Source organism: Lepisma saccharinum, unplaced genomic scaffold (assembly GCF_977018435.1).
Source record: "Lepisma saccharinum unplaced genomic scaffold, izLepSacc3.1 HAP1_SCAFFOLD_177, whole genome shotgun sequence".
Lineage (NCBI taxonomy): Eukaryota > Metazoa > Arthropoda > Insecta > Zygentoma > Lepismatidae > Lepisma > Lepisma saccharinum.
The window spans coordinates 219,517-239,472 of NW_028142976.1; positions in this window are offsets into that span (position 1 = coordinate 219,517).

Here is a 19,956-nt window from a genome sequence, read left to right on the forward strand (position 1 = left end):
AACTTTGCAGGGATACATTGGATGTCAAGACACGTGGAAAAAACGTACAAAACAAGAGATTGGAGACATCAAGATTTTGGACGAATTTTTTAAGAATTTTCAAATTTTCAGATAGGAGGTTCCATATAAGGTCAAAAACTACATACTCAGATCTTCACCAAACTTTGCATGGATACATTATGTGTCAAGACACGTGGAAAAAACGTACAAAACAAAAGATTGGAGACATCAAGATTTTGGTCGAATTTTTTAAGAATTTTCAAATTTTCAGATGGGAGGTTCCAGATTAGGTCAAAAACTACATACTCAGATCTTCACCAAACTTTGCAGGGATACATTGGATGTCAAGACACGTGGAAAAAACGTACAAAAAAGAGATTGGAGATATCAAGATTTTGGTCGAATTTTTTAAGAATTTTCAAATTTTCAGATGGGAGGTTCCAGATAAGGTCAAAAACTACATACTCAGATCTTCACCAAACTTTGCAGGGATACATTGGATGTCAAGACACGTGGAAAAAACGTACAAAAAAGAGATTGGGGTCATCAAGATTTTGGACGGATTTTTTAGGAATTTTCAAATTTTCAGATGGGAGGTTCCAGATAAGGTCAAAAACTACATACTCAGATCTTCACCAAACATTGCAGGGATATATTGGATGTCAACACACGTGGAAAAAACGTACAAAACAAGAGATTGGAGACATCAAGATTTTGGACGAATTTTTTAAGAATTTTCAAATTTTCAGATAGGAGGTTCCAGATGAGGTCAAAAACTACATACTCAGATCTTCACCAAACTTTGCAGGAATACTTTGCATGTCAAGACACGTGGAAAAAACGTACAAAACAAGAGATCGGAGACATCAAGATTTTCGACGAATTTTTTAAGAATTTTCAAATTTTCAGATGGGAGGTTCCAGATAAGGTCAAAAACGACATACTCAGATCTTCACCAAACTTTGCAGGGATCCATTGGAGGTCGAGACACGTGGAAAAAACGTACAAAACAAGAGATTGGAGACATCAAGATTTTGGACGATTTTTTTAAGAATTTTCAAATTTTCAGATAGGAGGTTCCATATAAGGTCAAAAACTACATACTCAGATCTTCACCAAACTTTGCAGGGATACATTGGATGTCAAGACACGTGGAAAAAACGTACAAAACAAGAGATTGGAGACATCAAGATTTTCGACGAATTTTTTAAGAATTTTCAAATTTTCAGAAAGGATGTTCCAGATAAGGTCAAAAACGACATACTCAGATCTTCACCAAACTTTGCAGGGATCCATTGGAGGTCGAGACACGTGGAAAAAACGTACAAAACAAGAGATTGGAGACATCAAGATTTTCGACGAATTTTTGAAGAATTTTCAAATTTTCAGATGGGAGGATCCAGATAAGGTCAAAAACTACATACTCAGATCTTCACCAAACTTTGCAGGGATACATTGGATGTCAAGACACGTGGAAAAAACGTACAAAAAAGAGATTGGAGACATCAAGATTTTGGACGACTTTTTTAACAATTTTCAAATTTTCAGAAAGGATGTTCCAGATAAGGTCAAAAACGACATACTCAGATCTTCACCAAACTTTGCATGGATACATTGGATGTCAAGACACGTGGAAAAAACGTACAAAACAAGAGATTGGGGTAATCAAGATTTTCACGGATTTTTTAGGAATTTTCAAATTTTCAGATGGGAGGTTCCAGATAAGGTCAAAAACTACATACTCAGATCTTCACCAAACTTTGCAGGGATACATTGGATGTCAAGACACGTGGAAAAAACGTACAAAACAAGAGATTGGAGACATCAAGATTTTGGACGAATTTTTTAAGAATTTTCAAATTTTCAGATAGGAGGTTCCATATAAGGTCAAAAACTACATACTCAGATCTTCACCAAACTTTGCATGGATACATTGTGTCAAGACACGTGGAAAAAACGTACAAAACAAAAGATTGGAGACATCAAGATTTTGGTCGAATTTTTTAAGAATTTTCAAATTTTCAGATGGGAGGTTCCAGATAAGGTCAAAAACTACATACTCAGATCTTCACCAAACTTTGCAGGGATACATTGGATGTCAAGACACGTGGAAAAAACGTACAAAAAAGAGATTGGAGACATCAAGATTTTGGACGAATTTTTTAACAATTTTCAAATTTTCAGAAAGGATGTTCCAGATAAGGTCAAAAACGACATACTCAGATCTTCACCAAACTTTGCAGGGATACATTGGATATCAAGACACGTGGAAAAAACGTACAAAACAAGAGATTGGAGACATCAAGATTTTCGACGAATTTTTTAAGAATTTTCAAATTTTCAGATAGGAGGTTCCAGATAAGGTCAAAAACTACATACTCAGATCTTCACCAAACGTTGCAGGGATACTTTGCATGTCAAGACACGTGGAAAAAACGTACAAAACAAAAGATTGGAGACATCAAGATTTTCGACGAATTTTTTAAGAATTTTCAAATTTTCAGATGGGAGGTTCCAGATAAGGTCAAAAACGACATACTCAGATCTTCACCAAACTTTGCATGGATACATTGGATGTCAAGACACGTGGAAAAAACGTACAAAACAAGAGATTGGAGACATCAAGATTTTGGACGAATTTTTTAAGAATTTTCAAATTTTCAGAAAGGAGGTTCCATATAAGGTCAAAAACTACATACTCAGATCTTCACCAAACTTTGCAGGGATACTTTGGATGTCAAGACACGTGGAAAAAACGTACAAAACAAGAGATTGGGGTCATCAAGATTTTGGACGAATTTTTTAAGAATTTTCAAATTTTCAGATGGGAGGTTCAATATAAGGTCAAAAACTACATACTCAGATCTTCACCAAACTTTGCATGGATACATTGGATGTCAAGACACGTGGAAAAAACATACAAAACATAGGATTCGGAACATCAAGATTTTGGTCGAATTTTTTAAGAATTTTCAAATTTTCAGATAGGAGGTTCCATATAAGGTCAAAAACTACATACTCAGATCTTCACCAAACATTGCAGGAATACATTGGATGTCAAGACACGTGGAAAAAACGTACAAAACAAGAGATTGGGGTCATCAAGATTTTGCACGGATTTTTTAGGAATTTTCAAATTTTCAGATGGGAGGTTCCAGATAAGGTCAAAAACTACATACTCAGATCTTCACCAAACTTTGCAGGGATACATTGGATGTCAAGACACGTGGAAAAAACGTACAAAACAAGAGATTGGAGACATCAAGATTTTGGACGAAATTTTTAAGAATTTTCAAATTTTCAGATAGGAGGTTCCATATAAGGTCAAAAACTACATACTCAGATCTTCACCAAACTTTGCATGGATACATTATGTGTCAAGACACGTGGAAAAAACGTACAAAACAAAAGATTGGAGACATCAAGATTTTGGTCGAATTTTTTAAGAATTTTCAAATTTTCAGATGGGAGGTTCCAGATAAGGTCAAAAACTACATACTCAGATCTTCACCAAACTTTGCAGGGATACATTGGATGTCAAGACACGTGGAAAAAACATACAAAACATAGGATTCGGAACATCAAGATTTTGGTCGAATTTTTTAAGAATTTTCAAATTTTCAGATAGGAGGTTCCATATAAGGTCAAAAACTACATACTCAGATCTTCACCAAACATTGCAGGAATACATTGGATGTCAAGACACGTGGAAAAAACGTACAAAACAAGAGATTGGAGACATCAAAATTTTGGACGAATTTTTTAACAATTTTCAAATTTTCAGAAAGGATGTTCCAGATAAGGTCAAAAACGACATACTCAGATCTTCACCAAACTTTGCATGGATACATTGGATGTCAAGACACGTGGAAAAAACGTACAAAACAAGAGATTGGGGTCATCAAGATTTTGCACGGATTTTTTAGGAATTTTCAAATTTTCAGATGGGAGGTTCCAGATAAGGTCAAAAACTACATACTCAGATCTTCACCAAACTTTGCAGGGATACATTGGATGTCAAGACACGTGGAAAAAACGTACAAAACAAGAGATTGGAGACATCAAGATTTTGGACGAATTTTTTAAGAATTTTCAAATTTTCAGATAGGAGGTTCCATATAAGGTCAAAAACTACATACTCAGATCTTCACCAAACTTTGCATGGATACATTATGTGTCAAGACACGTGGAAAAAACGTACAAAACAAGAGATTGGGGTCATCAAGATTTTGGACGAATTTTTTAAGAATTTTCAAATTTTCAGATAGGAGGTTCCATATAAGGTCAAAAACTACATACTCAGATCTTCACCAAACTTTGCATGGATACATTATGTGTCAAGACACGTGGAAAAAACGTACAAAACAAGAGATTGGAGACATCAAGATTTTGGACGAATTTTTTAAGAATTTTCAAATTTTCAGAAAGGATGTTCCAGATAAGGTCAAAAACGACATACTCAGATCTTCACCAAACTTTGCAGGGATACATTGGATATCAAGACACGTGGAAAAAACGTACAAAACAAGAGATTGGAGACATCAAGATTTTCGACGAATTTTTTAAGAATTTTCAAATTTTCAGATAGGAGGTTCCAGATAAGGTCAAAAACTACATACTCAGATCTTCACCAAACGTTGCAGGGATACTTTGCATGTCAAGACACGTGGAAAAAACGTACAAAACAAAAGATTGGAGACATCAAGATTTTCGACGAATTTTTTAAGAATTTTCAAATTTTCAGATGGGAGGTTCCAGATAAGGTCAAAAACGACATACTCAGATCTTCACCAAACTTTGCAGGGATCCATTGGAGGTCGAGACACGTGGAAAAAACGTACAAAACAAGAGATTGGAGACATCAAGATTTTGGACGAATTTTTTAAGAATTTTCAAATTTTCAGATAGGAGGTTCCATATAAGGTCAAAAACTACATACTCAGATCTTCACCAAACTTTGCAGGGATACATTGGATGTCAAGACACGTGGAAAAAACGTACAAAACAAGAGATTGGAGACATCAAGATTTTCGACGAATTTTTTAAGAATTTTCAAATTTTCAGAAAGGATGTTCCAGATAAGGTCAAAAACGACATACTCAGATCTTCACCAAACTTTGCAGGGATCCATTGGAGGTCGAGACACGTGGAAAAAACGTACAAAACAAGAGATTGGAGACATCAAGATTTTCGACGAATTTTTGAAGAATTTTCAAATTTTCAGATGGGAGGTTCCAGATAAGGTCAAAAACTACATACTCAGATCTTCACCAAACTTTGCAGGGATACATTGGATGTCAAGACACGTGGAAAAACGTACAAAAAAGAGATTGGAGACATCAAGATTTTGGACGACTTTTTTAACAATTTTCAAATTTTCAGAAAGGATGTTCCAGATAAGGTCAAAAACGACATACTCAGATCTTCACCAAACTTTGCATGGATACATTGGATGTCAAGACACGTGGAAAAAACGTACAAAACAAGAGATTGGGGTCATCAAGATTTTGCACGGATTTTTTAGGAATTTTCAAATTTTCAGATGGGAGGTTCCAGATAAGGTCAAAAACTACATACTCTGATCTTCACCAAACTTTGCAGGGATACATTGGATGTCAAGACACGTGGAAAAAACGTACAAAACAAGAGATTGGAGACATCAAGATTTTGGACGAATTTTTTAAGAATTTTCAAATTTTCAGATAGGAGGTTCCATATAAGGTCAAAAACTACATACTCAGATCTTCACCAAACTTTGCATGGATACATTATGTGTCAAGACACGTGGAAAAAACGTACAAAACAAAAGATTGGAGACATCAAGATTTTGGTCGAATTTTTTAAGAATTTTCAAATTTTCAGATGGGAGGTTCCAGATAAGGTCAAAAACTACATACTCAGATCTTCACCAAACTTTGCAGGGATACATTGGATGTCAAGACACGTGGAAAAAACGTACAAAAAAGAGATTGGAGATATCAAGATTTTGGTCGAATTTTTTAAGAATTTTCAAATTTTCAGATGGGAGGTTCCAGATAAGGTCAAAAACTACATACTCAGATCTTCACCAAACTTTGCAGGGATACATTGGATGTCAAGACACGTGGAAAAAACGTACAAAAAAGAGATTGGGGTCATCAAGATTTTGGACGGATTTTTTAGGAATTTTCAAATTTTCAGATGGGAGGTTCCAGATAAGGTCAAAAACTACATACTCAGATCTTCACCAAACATTGCAGGGATATATTGGATGTCAAGACACGTGGAAAAAACGTACAAAACAAGAGATTGGAGACATCAAGATTTTGGACGAATTTTTTAAGAATTTTCAAATTTTCAGATAGGAGGTTCCAGATGAGGTCAAAAACTACATACTCAGATCTTCACCAAACTTTGCAGGAATACTTTGCATGTCAAGACACGTGGAAAAAACGTACAAAACAAGAGATCGGAGACATCAAGATTTTCGACGAATTTTTTAAGAATTTTCAAATTTTCAGATGGGAGGTTCCAGATAAGGTCAAAAACGACATACTCAGATCTTCACCAAACTTTGCAGGGATCCATTGGAGGTCGAGACACGTGGAAAAAACGTACAAAACAAGAGATTGGAGACATCAAGATTTTGGACGATTTTTTTAAGAATTTTCAAATTTTCAGATAGGAGGTTCCATATAAGGTCAAAAACTACATACTCAGATCTTCACCAAACTTTGCAGGGATACATTGGATGTCAAGACACGTGGAAAAAACGTACAAAACAAGAGATTGGAGACATCAAGATTTTCGACGAATTTTTTAAGAATTTTCAAATTTTCAGAAAGGATGTTCCAGATAAGGTCAAAAACGACATACTCAGATCTTCACCAAACTTTGCAGGGATCCATTGGAGGTCGAGACACGTGGAAAAAACGTACAAAACAAGAGATTGGAGACATCAAGATTTTCGACGAATTTTTGAAGAATTTTCAAATTTTCAGATGGGAGGTTCCAGATAAGGTCAAAAACTACATACTCAGATCTTCACCAAACTTTGCAGGGATACATTGGATGTCAAGACACGTGGAAAAAACGTACAAAAAAGAGATTGGAGACATCAAGATTTTGGACGAATTTTTTAACAATTTTCAAATTTTCAGAAAGGATGTTCCAGATAAGGTCAAAAACGACATACTCAGATCTTCACCAAACTTTGCATGGATACATTGGATGTCAAGACACGTGGAAAAAACGTACAAAACAAGAGATTGGGGTCATCAAGGTTTTGCACGGATTTTTTAGGAATTTTCAAATTTTCAGATGGGAGGTTCCAGATAAGGTCAAAAACTACATACTCAGATCTTCACCAAACTTTGCAGGGATACATTGGATGTCAAGACACGTGGAAAAAACGTACAAAACAAGAGATTGGAGACATCAAGATTTTGGAAGAATTTTTTAAGAATTTTCAAATTTTCAGATAGGAGGTTCCATATAAGGTCAAAAACTACATACTCAGATCTTCACCAAACTTTGCATGGATACATTGTGTCAAGACACGTGGAAAAAACGTACAAAACAAAAGATTGGAGACATCAAGATTTTGGTCGAATTTTTTAAGAATTTTCAAATTTTCAGATGGGAGGTTCCAGATAAGGTCAAAAACTACATACTCAGATCTTCACCAAACTTTGCAGGGATACATTGGATGTCAAGACACGTGGAAAAAACGTACAAAAAAGAGATTGGAGACATCAAGATTTTGGACGAATTTTTTAACAATTTTCAAATTTTCAGAAAGGATGTTCCAGATAAGGTCAAAAACGACATACTCAGATCTTCACCAAACTTTGCAGGGATACATTGGATATCAAGACACGTGGAAAAAACGTACAAAACAAGAGATTGGAGACATCAAGATTTTCGACGAATTTTTTAAGAATTTTCAAATTTTCAGATAGGAGGTTCCAGATAAGGTCAAAAACTACATACTCAGATCTTCACCAAACGTTGCAGGGATACTTTGCATGTCAAGACACGTGGAAAAAACGTACAAAACAAAAGATTGGAGACATCAAGATTTTCGACGAATTTTTTAAGAATTTTCAAATTTTCAGATGGGAGGTTCCAGATAAGGTCAAAAACGACATACTCAGATCTTCACCAAACTTTGCATGGATACATTGGATGTCAAGACACGTGGAAAAAACGTACAAAACAAGAGATTGGAGACATCAAGATTTTGGACGAATTTTTTAAGAATTTTCAAATTTTCAGAAAGGAGGTTCCATATAAGGTCAAAAACTACATACTCAGATCTTCACCAAACTTTGCAGGGATACTTTGGATGTCAAGACACGTGGAAAAAACGTACAAAACAAGAGATTGGGGTCATCAAGATTTTGGACGAATTTTTTAAGAATTTTCAAATTTTCAGATGGGAGGTTCAATATAAGGTCAAAAACTACATACTCAGATCTTCACCAAACTTTGCATGGATACATTGGATGTCAAGACACGTGGAAAAAACATACAAAACATAGGATTCGGAACATCAAGATTTTGGTCGAATTTTTTAAGAATTTTCAAATTTTCAGATAGGAGGTTCCATATAAGGTCAAAAACTACATACTCAGATCTTCACCAAACATTGCAGGAATACATTGGATGTCAAGACACGTGGAAAAAACGTACAAAACAAGAGATTGGGGTCATCAAGATTTTGCACGGATTTTTTAGGAATTTTCAAATTTTCAGATGGGAGGTTCCAGATAAGGTCAAAAACTACATACTCAGATCTTCACCAAACTTTGCAGGGATACATTGGATGTCAAGACACGTGGAAAAAACGTACAAAACAAGAGATTGGAGACATCAAGATTTTGGACGAATTTTTTAAGAATTTTCAAATTTTCAGATAGGAGGTTCCATATAAGGTCAAAAACTACATACTCAGATCTTCACCAAACTTTGCATGGATACATTATGTGTCAAGACACGTGGAAAAAACGTACAAAACAAAAGATTGGAGACATCAAGATTTTGGTCGAATTTTTTAAGAATTTTCAAATTTTCAGATGGGAGGTTCCAGATAAGGTCAAAAACTACATACTCAGATCTTCACCAAACTTTGCAGGGATACATTGGATGTCAAGACACGTGGAAAAAACATACAAAACATAGGATTCGGAACATCAAGATTTTGGTCGAATTTTTTAAGAATTTTCAAATTTTCAGATAGGAGGTTCCATATAAGGTCAAAAACTACATACTCAGATCTTCACCAAACATTGCAGGAATACATTGGATGTCAAGACACGTGAAAAAAACGTACAAAACAAGAGATTGGAGACATCAAAATTTTGGACGAATTTTTTAACAATTTTCAAATTTTCAGAAAGGATGTTCCAGATAAGGTCAAAAACGACATACTCAGATCTTCACCAAACTTTGCATGGATACATTGGATGTCAAGACACGTGGAAAAAACGTACAAAACAAGAGATTGGGGTCATCAAGATTTTGCACGGATTTTTTAGGAATTTTCAAATTTTCAGATGGGAGGTTCCAGATAAGGTCAAAAACTACATACTCAGATCTTCACCAAACTTTGCAGGGATACATTGGATGTCAAGACACGTGGAAAAAACGTACAAAACAAGAGATTGGAGACATCAAGATTTTGGACGAATTTTTTAAGAATTTTCAAATTTTCAGATAGGAGGTTCCATATAAGGTCAAAAACTACATACTCAGATCTTCACCAAACTTTGCATGGATACATTATGTGTCAAGACACGTGGAAAAAACGTACAAAACAAGAGATTGGGGTCATCAAGATTTTGGACGAATTTTTTAAGAATTTTCAAATTTTCAGATAGGAGGTTCCATATAAGGTCAAAAACTACATACTCAGATCTTCACCAAACTTTGCATGGATACATTATGTGTCAAGACACGTGGAAAAAACGTACAAAACAAGAGATTGGAGACATCAAGATTTTGGACGAATTTTTTAAGAATTTTCAAATTTTCAGAAAGGATGTTCCAGATAAGGTCAAAAACGACATACTCAGATCTTCACCAAACTTTGCAGGGATACATTGGATATCAAGACACGTGGAAAAAACGTACAAAACAAGAGATTGGAGACATCAAGATTTTCGACGAATTTTTTAAGAATTTTCAAATTTTCAGATAGGAGGTTCCAGATAAGGTCAAAAACTACATACTCAGATCTTCACCAAACGTTGCAGGGATACTTTGCATGTCAAGACACGTGGAAAAAACGTACAAAACAAAAGATTGGAGACATCAAGATTTTCGACGAATTTTTTAAGAATTTTCAAATTTTCAGATGGGAGGTTCCAGATAAGGTCAAAAACGACATACTCAGATCTTCACCAAACTTTGCAGGGATCCATTGGAGGTCGAGACACGTGGAAAAAACGTACAAAACAAGAGATTGGAGACATCAAGATTTTGGACGAATTTTTTAAGAATTTTCAAATTTTCAGATAGGAGGTTCCATATAAGGTCAAAAACTACATACTCAGATCTTCACCAAACTTTGCAGGGATACATTGGATGTCAAGACACGTGGAAAAAACGTACAAAACAAGAGATTGGAGACATCAAGATTTTCGACGAATTTTTTAAGAATTTTCAAATTTTCAGAAAGGATGTTCCAGATAAGGTCAAAAACGACATACTCAGATCTTCACCAAACTTTGCAGGGATACATTGGATGTCAAGACACGTGGAAAAAACGTACAAAACAAGAGATTGGAGACATCAAGATTTTGGACGAATTTTTGAAGAATTTTCAAATTTTCTGATAGGAGGTCCCAGATAAGGTCAAAAACTACATACTCAGATCTCCACCAAACATTGCAGGGATACATTGGATGTCAAGACACGTGGAAAAAACGTACAAAACAAGAGATTGGAGACATCAAGATTTTCGACGAATTTTTGAAGAATTTTCAAATTTTCAGATAGGAGGTTCCAGATAAGGTCAAAAACTACATACTCAGATCTTCACCAAACGTTGCAGGGATACTTTGCATGTCAAGACACGTGGAAAAAACGTACAAAACAAGAGATTGGAGACATCAAGATTTTCGACGAATTTTTTAAGAATTTTCAAATTTTCAGATGGGAGGTTCCAGATAAGGTCAAAAACGACATACTCAGATCTTCACCAAACTTTGCATGGATACATTGGATGTCAAGACACGTGGAAAAAACGTACAAAACAAGAGATTGGGGTCATCAAGATTTTGCACGGACTTTTTAAGAATTTTCAAATTTTCAGATGGGAGGTTCCAGATAAGGTCAAAAACTACATACTCAGATCTTCACCAAACTTTGCAGGGATACTTTGGATGTCAAGACACGTGGAAAAAACGTACAAAACAAGAGATTGGGGTCATCAAGATTTTGGACGAATTTTTTAACAATTTTCAAATTTTCAGATGGGAGGTTCAATATAAGGTCAAAAACTACATACTCAGATCTTCACCAAACTTTGCATGGATACATTGGATGTCAAGACACGTGGAAAAAACGTACAAAACAAGAGATTGGGGTCATCAAGATTTTGCACGGATTTTTTAGGAATTTTCAAATTTTCAGATGGGAGGTTCCAGATAAGGTCAAAAACTACATACTCAGAACTTCACCAAACTTTGCAGGGATACATTGGATGTCAAGACACGTGGAAAAAACGTACAAAACAAGAGATTGGAGACATCAAGATTTTCGACGAATTTTTGAAGAATTTTCAAATTTTCAGATAGGAGGTTCCAGATAAGGTCAAAAACTACATACTCAGATCTTCACCAAACGTTGCAGGGATACTTTGCATGTCAAGACACGTGGAAAAAACGTACAAAACAAAAGATTGGAGACATCAAGATTTACGACGAATTTTTTAAGAATTTTCAAATTTTCAGATGGGAGGTTCCAGATAAGGTCAAAAACGACATACTCAGATCTTCACCAAACTTTGCATGGATACATTGGATGTCAAGACACGTGGAAAAAACGTACAAAACAAGAGATTGGAGACATCAAGATTTTGGACGAATTTTTTAAGAATTTTCAAATTTTCAGATGGGAGGTTCAATATAAGGTCAAAAACTACATACTCAGATCTTCACCAAACTTTGCATGGATACATTGGATGTCAAGACACGTGGAAAAAAACATACAAAACATAGGATTCGGAACATCAAGATTTTGGTCGAATTTTTTAAGAATTTTCAAATTTTCAGATAGGAGGTTCCATATAAGGTCAAAAACTACATACTCAGATCTTCACCAAACATTGCAGGAATACATTGGATGTCAAGACACGTGGAAAAAACGTACAAAACAAGAGATTGGGGTCATCAAGATTTTGCACGGATTTTTTAGGAATTTTCAAATTTTCAGATGGGAGGTTCCAGATAAGGTCAAAAACTACATACTCAGATCTTCACCAAACTTTGCAGGGATACATTGGATGTCAAGACACGTGGAAAAAACGTACAAAACAAGAGATTGGAGACATCAAGATTTTGGACGAATTTTTTAAGAATTTTCAAATTTTCAGATAGGAGGTTCCATATAAGGTCAAAAACTACATACTCAGATCTTCACCAAACTTTGCATGGATACATTATGTGTCAAGACACGTGGAAAAAACGTACAAAACAAAAGATTGGAGACATCAAGATTTTGGTCGAATTTTTTAAGAATTTTCAAATTTTCAGATGGGAGGTTCCAGATAAGGTCAAAAACTACATACTCAGATCTTCACCAAACTTTGCAGGGATACATTGGATGTCAAGACACGTGGAAAAAACGTACAAAAAAGAGATTGGAGACATCAAGATTTTGGACGAATTTTTTAACAATTTTCAAATTTTCAGAAAGGATGTTCCAGATAAGGTCAAAAACGACATACTCAGATCTTCACCAAACTTTGCAGGGATACATTGGATATCAAGACACGTGGAAAAAACGTACAAAACAAGAGATTGGAGACATCAAGATTTTCGACGAATTTTTTAAGAATTTTCAAATTTTCAGATAGGAGGTTCCAGATAAGGTCAAAAACTACATACTCAGACCTTCACCAAACGTTGCAGGGATACTTTGCATGTCAAGACACGTGGAAAAAACGTACAAAACAAAAGATTGGAGACATCAAGATTTTCGACGAATTTTTTAAGAATTTTCAAATTTTCAGATGGGAGGTTCCAGATAAGGTCAAAAACGACATACTCAGATCTTCACCAAACTTTGCATGGATACATTGGATGTCAAGACACGTGGAAAAAACGTACAAAACAAGAGATTGGAGACATCAAGATTTTGGACGAATTTTTTAAGAATTCTCAAATTTTCAGAAAGGAGGTTCCATATAAGGTCAAAAACTACATACTCAGATCATCACCAAACTTTGCAGGGATACTTTGGATGTCAAGACACGTGGAAAACACGTACAAAACAAGAGATTGGGGTCATCAAGATTTTGGACGAATTTTTTAAGAATTTTCAAATTTTCAGATGGGAGGTTCAATATAAGGTCAAAAACTACATACTCAGATCTTCACCAAACTTTGCATGGATACATTGGATGTCAAGACACGTGGAAAAAACATACAAAACATAGGATTCGGAACATCAAGATTTTGGTCGAATTTTTTAAGAATTTTCAAATTTTCAGATAGGAGGTTCCATATAAGGTCAAAAACTACATACTCAGATCTTCACCAAACTTTGCATGGATACATTATGTGTCAAGACACGTGGAAAAAACGTACAAAACAAGAGATTGGGGTCATCAAGATTTTGGACGAATTTTTTAAGAATTTTCAAATTTTCAGATAGGAGGTTCCATATAAGGTCAAAAACTACATACTCAGATCTTCACCAAACTTTGCATGGATACATTATGTGTCAAGACACGTGGAAAAAACGTACAAAACAAGAGATTGGAGACATCAAGATTTTGGACGAATTTTTTAAGAATTTTCAAATTTTCAGAAAGGATGTTCCAGATAAGGTCAAAAACGACATACTCAGATCTTCACCAAACTTTGCAGGGATACATTGGATATCAAGACACGTGGAAAAAACGTACAAAACAAGAGATTGGAGACATCAAGATTTTCGACGAATTTTTTAAGAATTTTCAAATTTTCAGATAGGAGGTTCCAGATAAGGTCAAAAACTACATACTCAGATCTTCACCAAACGTTGCAGGGATACTTTGCATGTCAAGACACGTGGAAAAAACGTACAAAACAAAAGATTGGAGACATCAAGATTTTCGACGAATTTTTTAAGAATTTTCAAATTTTCAGATGGGAGGTTCCAGATAAGGTCAAAAACGACATACTCAGATCTTCACCAAACTTTGCAGGGATCCATTGGAGGTCGAGACACGTGGAAAAAACGTACAAAACAAGAGATTGGAGACATCAAGATTTTGGACGAATTTTTTAAGAATTTTCAAATTTTCAGATAGGAGGTTCCATATAAGGTCAAAAACTACATACTCAGATCTTCACCAAACTTTGCAGGGATACATTGGATGTCAAGACACGTGGAAAAAACGTACAAAACAAGAGATTGGAGACATCAAGATTTTCGACGAATTTTTTAAGAATTTTCAAATTTTCAGAAAGGATGTTCCAGATAAGGTCAAAAACGACATACTCAGATCTTCACCAAACTTTGCAGGGATCCATTGGAGGTCGAGACACGTGGAAAAAACGTACAAAACAAGAGATTGGAGACATCAAGATTTTCGACGAATTTTTGAAGAATTTTCAAATTTTCAGATGGGAGGTTCCAGATAAGGTCAAAAACTACATACTCAGATCTTCACCAAACTTTGCAGGGATACATTGGATGTCAATACACGTGGAAAAAACGTACAAAAAAGAGATTGGAGACATCAAGATTTTGGACGAATTTTTTAACAATTTTCAAATTTTCAGATGGGAGGTTCAATATAAGGTCAAAAACTACATACTCAGATCTTCACCAAACTTTGCATGGATACATTGGATGTCAAGACACGTGGAAAAAACATACAAAACATAGGATTCGGAACATCAAGATTTTGGTCGAATTTTTTAAGAATTTTCAAATTTTCAGATAGGAGGTTCCATATAAGGTCAAAAACTACATTCTCAGATCTTCACCAAACATTGCAGGAATACATTGGATGTCAAGACACGTGGAAAAAACGTACAAAAAAGAGATTGGAGACATCAAGATTTTGGACGAATTTTTTAACAATTTTCAAATTTTCAGAAAGGATGTTCCAGATAAGGTCAAAAACGACATACTCAGATCTTCACCAAACTTTGCATGGATACATTGGATGTCAAGACACGTGGAAAAAACGTACAAAAAGAGATTGGGGTCATCAAGATTTTGCACGGATTTTTTAGGAATTTTCAAATTTTCAGATGGGAGGTTCCAGATAAGGTCAAAAACTACATACTCAGATCTGCACCAAACTTTGCAGGGATACATTGGATGTCAAGACACGTGGAAAAAACGTACAAAACAAGAGATTGGAGACATCAAGATTTTGGACGAATTTTTTAAGAATTTTCAAATTTTCAGATAGGAGGTTCCATATAAGGTCAAAAACTACATACTCAGATCTTCACCAAACTTTGCATGGATACATTATGTGTCAAGACACGTGGAAAAAACGTACAAAACAAGAGATTGGGGTCATCAAGATTTTGGACGAATTTTTTAAGAATTTTCAAATTTTCAGATAGGAGGTTCCATATAAGGTCAAAAACTACATACTCAGATCTTCACCAAACTTTGCAGGGATACATTGGATGTCAAGACACGTGGAAAAAACGTACAAAACAAGAGATTGGAGACATCAAGATTATGGACGAATTTTTTGAGAATTTTCAAATTTTCAGAAAGGAGGTTCCATATAAGGTCAAAAACTACATACTCAGATCTTCACCAAACTTTGCAGGGATACATTGGATGTCAAGACACGTGGAAAAAACGTACAAAACAAGAGATTGGAGACATCAAGATTTTCGACGAATTTTTTAAGAATTTTCAAATTTTCAGAAAGGATGTTCCAGATAAGGTCAAAAACGACATACTCAGATCTTCACCAAACTTTGCAGGGATACATTGGAGGTCGAGACACGTGGAAAAAACGTACAAAACAAGAGATTGGAGACATCAAGATTTTGGACGAATTTTTGAAGAATTTTCAAATTTTCTGATAGGAGGTCCCAGATAAGGTCAAAAACTACATACTCAGATCTCCACCAAACATTGCAGGGATACATTGGATGTCAAGACACGTGGAAAAAACGTACAAAACAAGAGATTGGAGACATCAATATTTTCGACGAATTTTTGAAGAATTTTCAAATTTTCAGATAGGAGGTTCCAGATAAGGTCAAAAACTACATACTCAGATCTTCACCAAACGTTGCAGGGATACTTTGCATGTCAAGACACGTGGAAAAAACGTACAAAACAAGAGATTGGAGACATCAAGATTTTGGACGAATTTTTTAAGAATTTTCAAATTTTCAGATAGGAGGTTCCATATAAGGTCAAAAACTACATACTCAGATCTTCACCAAACTTTGCATGGATACATTATGTGTCAAGACACGTGGAAAAAACGTACAAAACAAAAGATTGGAGACATCAAGATATTGGTCGAATTTTTTAAGAATTTTCAAATTTTCAGATGGGAGATTCCAGATAAGGTCAAAAACTACATACTCAGATCTTCACCAAACTTTGCAGGGATACATTGGATGTCAAGACACGTGGAAAAAACGTACAAAACAAGAGATAGGAGACATCAAGATTTTGGACGAATTTTTTAACAATTTTCAAATTTTCAGAAAGGATGTTCCAGATAAGGTCAAAAACAACATACTCAGATCTTCACCAAACTTTGCAGGGATACATTGGATGTCAAGACACGTGGAAAAAACGTACAAAACAAGAGATCGGAGACATCAAGATTTTCGACGAATTTTTTAAGAATTTTCAAATTTTCAGATGGGAGGTTCCAGATAAGGTCAAAAACTACATACTCAGATCTTCACCAAACTTTGCAGGGATACATTGGATGTCAAGACACGTGGAAAAAACGTACAAAAAAGAGATTGGAGACATCAAGATTTTGGACGAATTTTTTAACAATTTTCAAATTTTCAGAAAGGATGTTCCAGATAAGGTCAAAAACGACATACTCAGATCTTCACCAAACTTTGCATGGATACATTGGATGTCAAGACACGTGGAAAAAACGTACAAAACAAGAGATTGGGGTCATCAAGATTTTGCACGGATTTTTTAGGAATTTTCAAATTTTCAGATGGGAGGTTCCAGATAAGGTCAAAAACTACATACTCAGATCTTCACCAAACTTTGCAGGGATACATTGGATGTCAAGACACGTGGAAAAAACGTACAAAACAAGAGATTGGAGACATCAAGATTTTGGACGAATTTTTTAAGAATTTTAAAATTTTCAGATAGGAGGTTCCATATAAGGTCAAAAACTACATACTCAGATCTTCACCAAACTTTGCATGGATACATTATGTGTCAAGACACGTGGAAAAAACGTACAAAACAAAAGATTGGAGACATCAAGATTTTGGTCGAATTTTTTAAGAATTTTCAAATTTTCAGATGGGAGGTTCCAGATAAGGTCAAAAACTACATACTCAGATCTTCACCAAACTTTGCAGGGATACATTGGATGTCAAGACACGTGGAAAAAACGTACAAAAAAGAGATTGGAGACATCAAGATTTTGGACGAATTTTTTAACAATTTTCAAATTTTCAGAAAGGATGTTCCAGATAAGGTCAAAAACGACATACTCAGATCTTCACCAAACTTTGCAGGGATACATTGGATATCAAGACACGTGGAAAAAACGTACAAAACAAGAGATTGGAGACATCAAGATTTTTGACGAATTTTTTAAGAATTTTCAAATTTTCAGATAGGAGGTTCCATATAAGGTCAAAAACTACATACTCAGATCTTCACCAAACTTTGCATGGATACATTATGTGTCAAGACACGTGGAAAAAACGTACAAAACAAGAGATTGGGGTCATCAAGATTTTGGACGAATTTTTTAAGAATTTTCAAATTTTCAGATAGGAGGTTCCATATAAGGTCAAAAACTACATACTCAGATCTTCACCAAACTTTGCAGGGATACATTGGATGTCAAGACACGTGGAAAAAACGTACAAAACAAAAGATTGCAGACATCAAGATATTGGTCGAATTTTTTAAGAATTTTCAAATTTTCAGATGGGAGGTTCCAGATAAGGTCAAAAACTACATACTCAGATCTTCACCAAACTTTGCAGGGATACATTGGATGTCAGGACACGTGGAAAAAACGTACAAAACAAGAGATAGGAGACATCAAGATTTTGGACGAATTTTTTAACAATTTTCAAATTTTCAGATGGGAGGTTCCAGATAAAGTCAAAAACTACATACTCAGATCTTCACCAAACTTTGCATGGATACATTGGATGTCAAGACACGTGGAAAAACGTACAAAACAAGAGATTGGGGTCATCAAGATTTTGCACGGATTTTTTAGGAATTTTCAAATTTTCAGATGGGAGGTTCCAGATAAGGTCAAAAACTACATACTCAGATCTTCACCAAACTTTGCAGGGATACATTGGATGTCAAGACACGTGGAAAAAACGTACAAAACAAGAGATTGGAGACATCAAGATTTTGGACGAATTTTTTAAGAATTTTCAAATTTTCAGATAGGAGGTTCCATATAAGGTCAAAAACTACATACTCAGATCTTCACCAAACTTTGCATGGATACATTATGTGTCAAGACACGTGGAAAAAACGTACAAAACAAAAGATTGGAGACATCAAGATTTTAGTCGAATTTTTTAAGAATTTTCAAATTTTCAGATGGGAGGTTCCAGATAAGGTCAAAAACTACATACTCAGATCTTCACCAAACTTTGCAGGGATACATTGGATGTCAAGACACGTGGAAAAAACGTACAAAAAAGAGATTGGAGACATCAAGATTTTGGACGAATTTTTTAACAATTTTCAAATTTTCAGATGGGAGGTTCCAGATAAGGTCAAAAACTACATACTCAGATCTTCACCAAACTTTGCAGGGATACATTGGATGTCAAGACACGTGGAAAAAACGTACAAAACAAGAGATTGGAGACATCAAGATTTTGGACGAATTTTTTAAGAATTTTCAAATTTTCAGATAGGAGGTTCCATATAAGGTCAAAAACTACATACTCAGATCTTCACCAAACTTTGCATGGATACATTGGATGTCAAGACACGTGGAAAAAACGTACAAAACAAGAGATTGGGATCATCAAGATTTTGGACGGATTTTTTAGGAATTTTCAAATTTTCAGATGGGAGGTTCCAGATAAGGTCAAAAACTACATACTCAGATCTTCACCAAACATTGCAGGGATACATTGGATGTCAAGACACGTGGAAAAAACGTACAAAACAAGAGATTGGAGACATCAAAATTTTGGACGAATTTTTTAAGAATTTTCAAATTTTCAGATAGGAGGTTCCATATAAGGTCAAAAACTACATACTCAGATCTTCACCAAACTTTGCAGGGATACATTGGATATCAAGACACGTGAAAAAAACGTACAAAACAAGAGATTGGAGACATCAAGATTTTGGACGAATTTTTTAAGAATTTTCAAATTTTCAGATGGGAGGTTCAATATAAGGTCAAAAACTACATACTCAGATCTTCACCAAACTTTGCAGGGATACATTGGATGTCAAGACACGTGGAAAAAACGTACAAAACAAGAGATTGGAGACATCAAGATTTTGGACGAATTTTTTAAGAATTTTCAAATTTTCAGATAGCAGGTTCCATATAAGGTCAAAAAC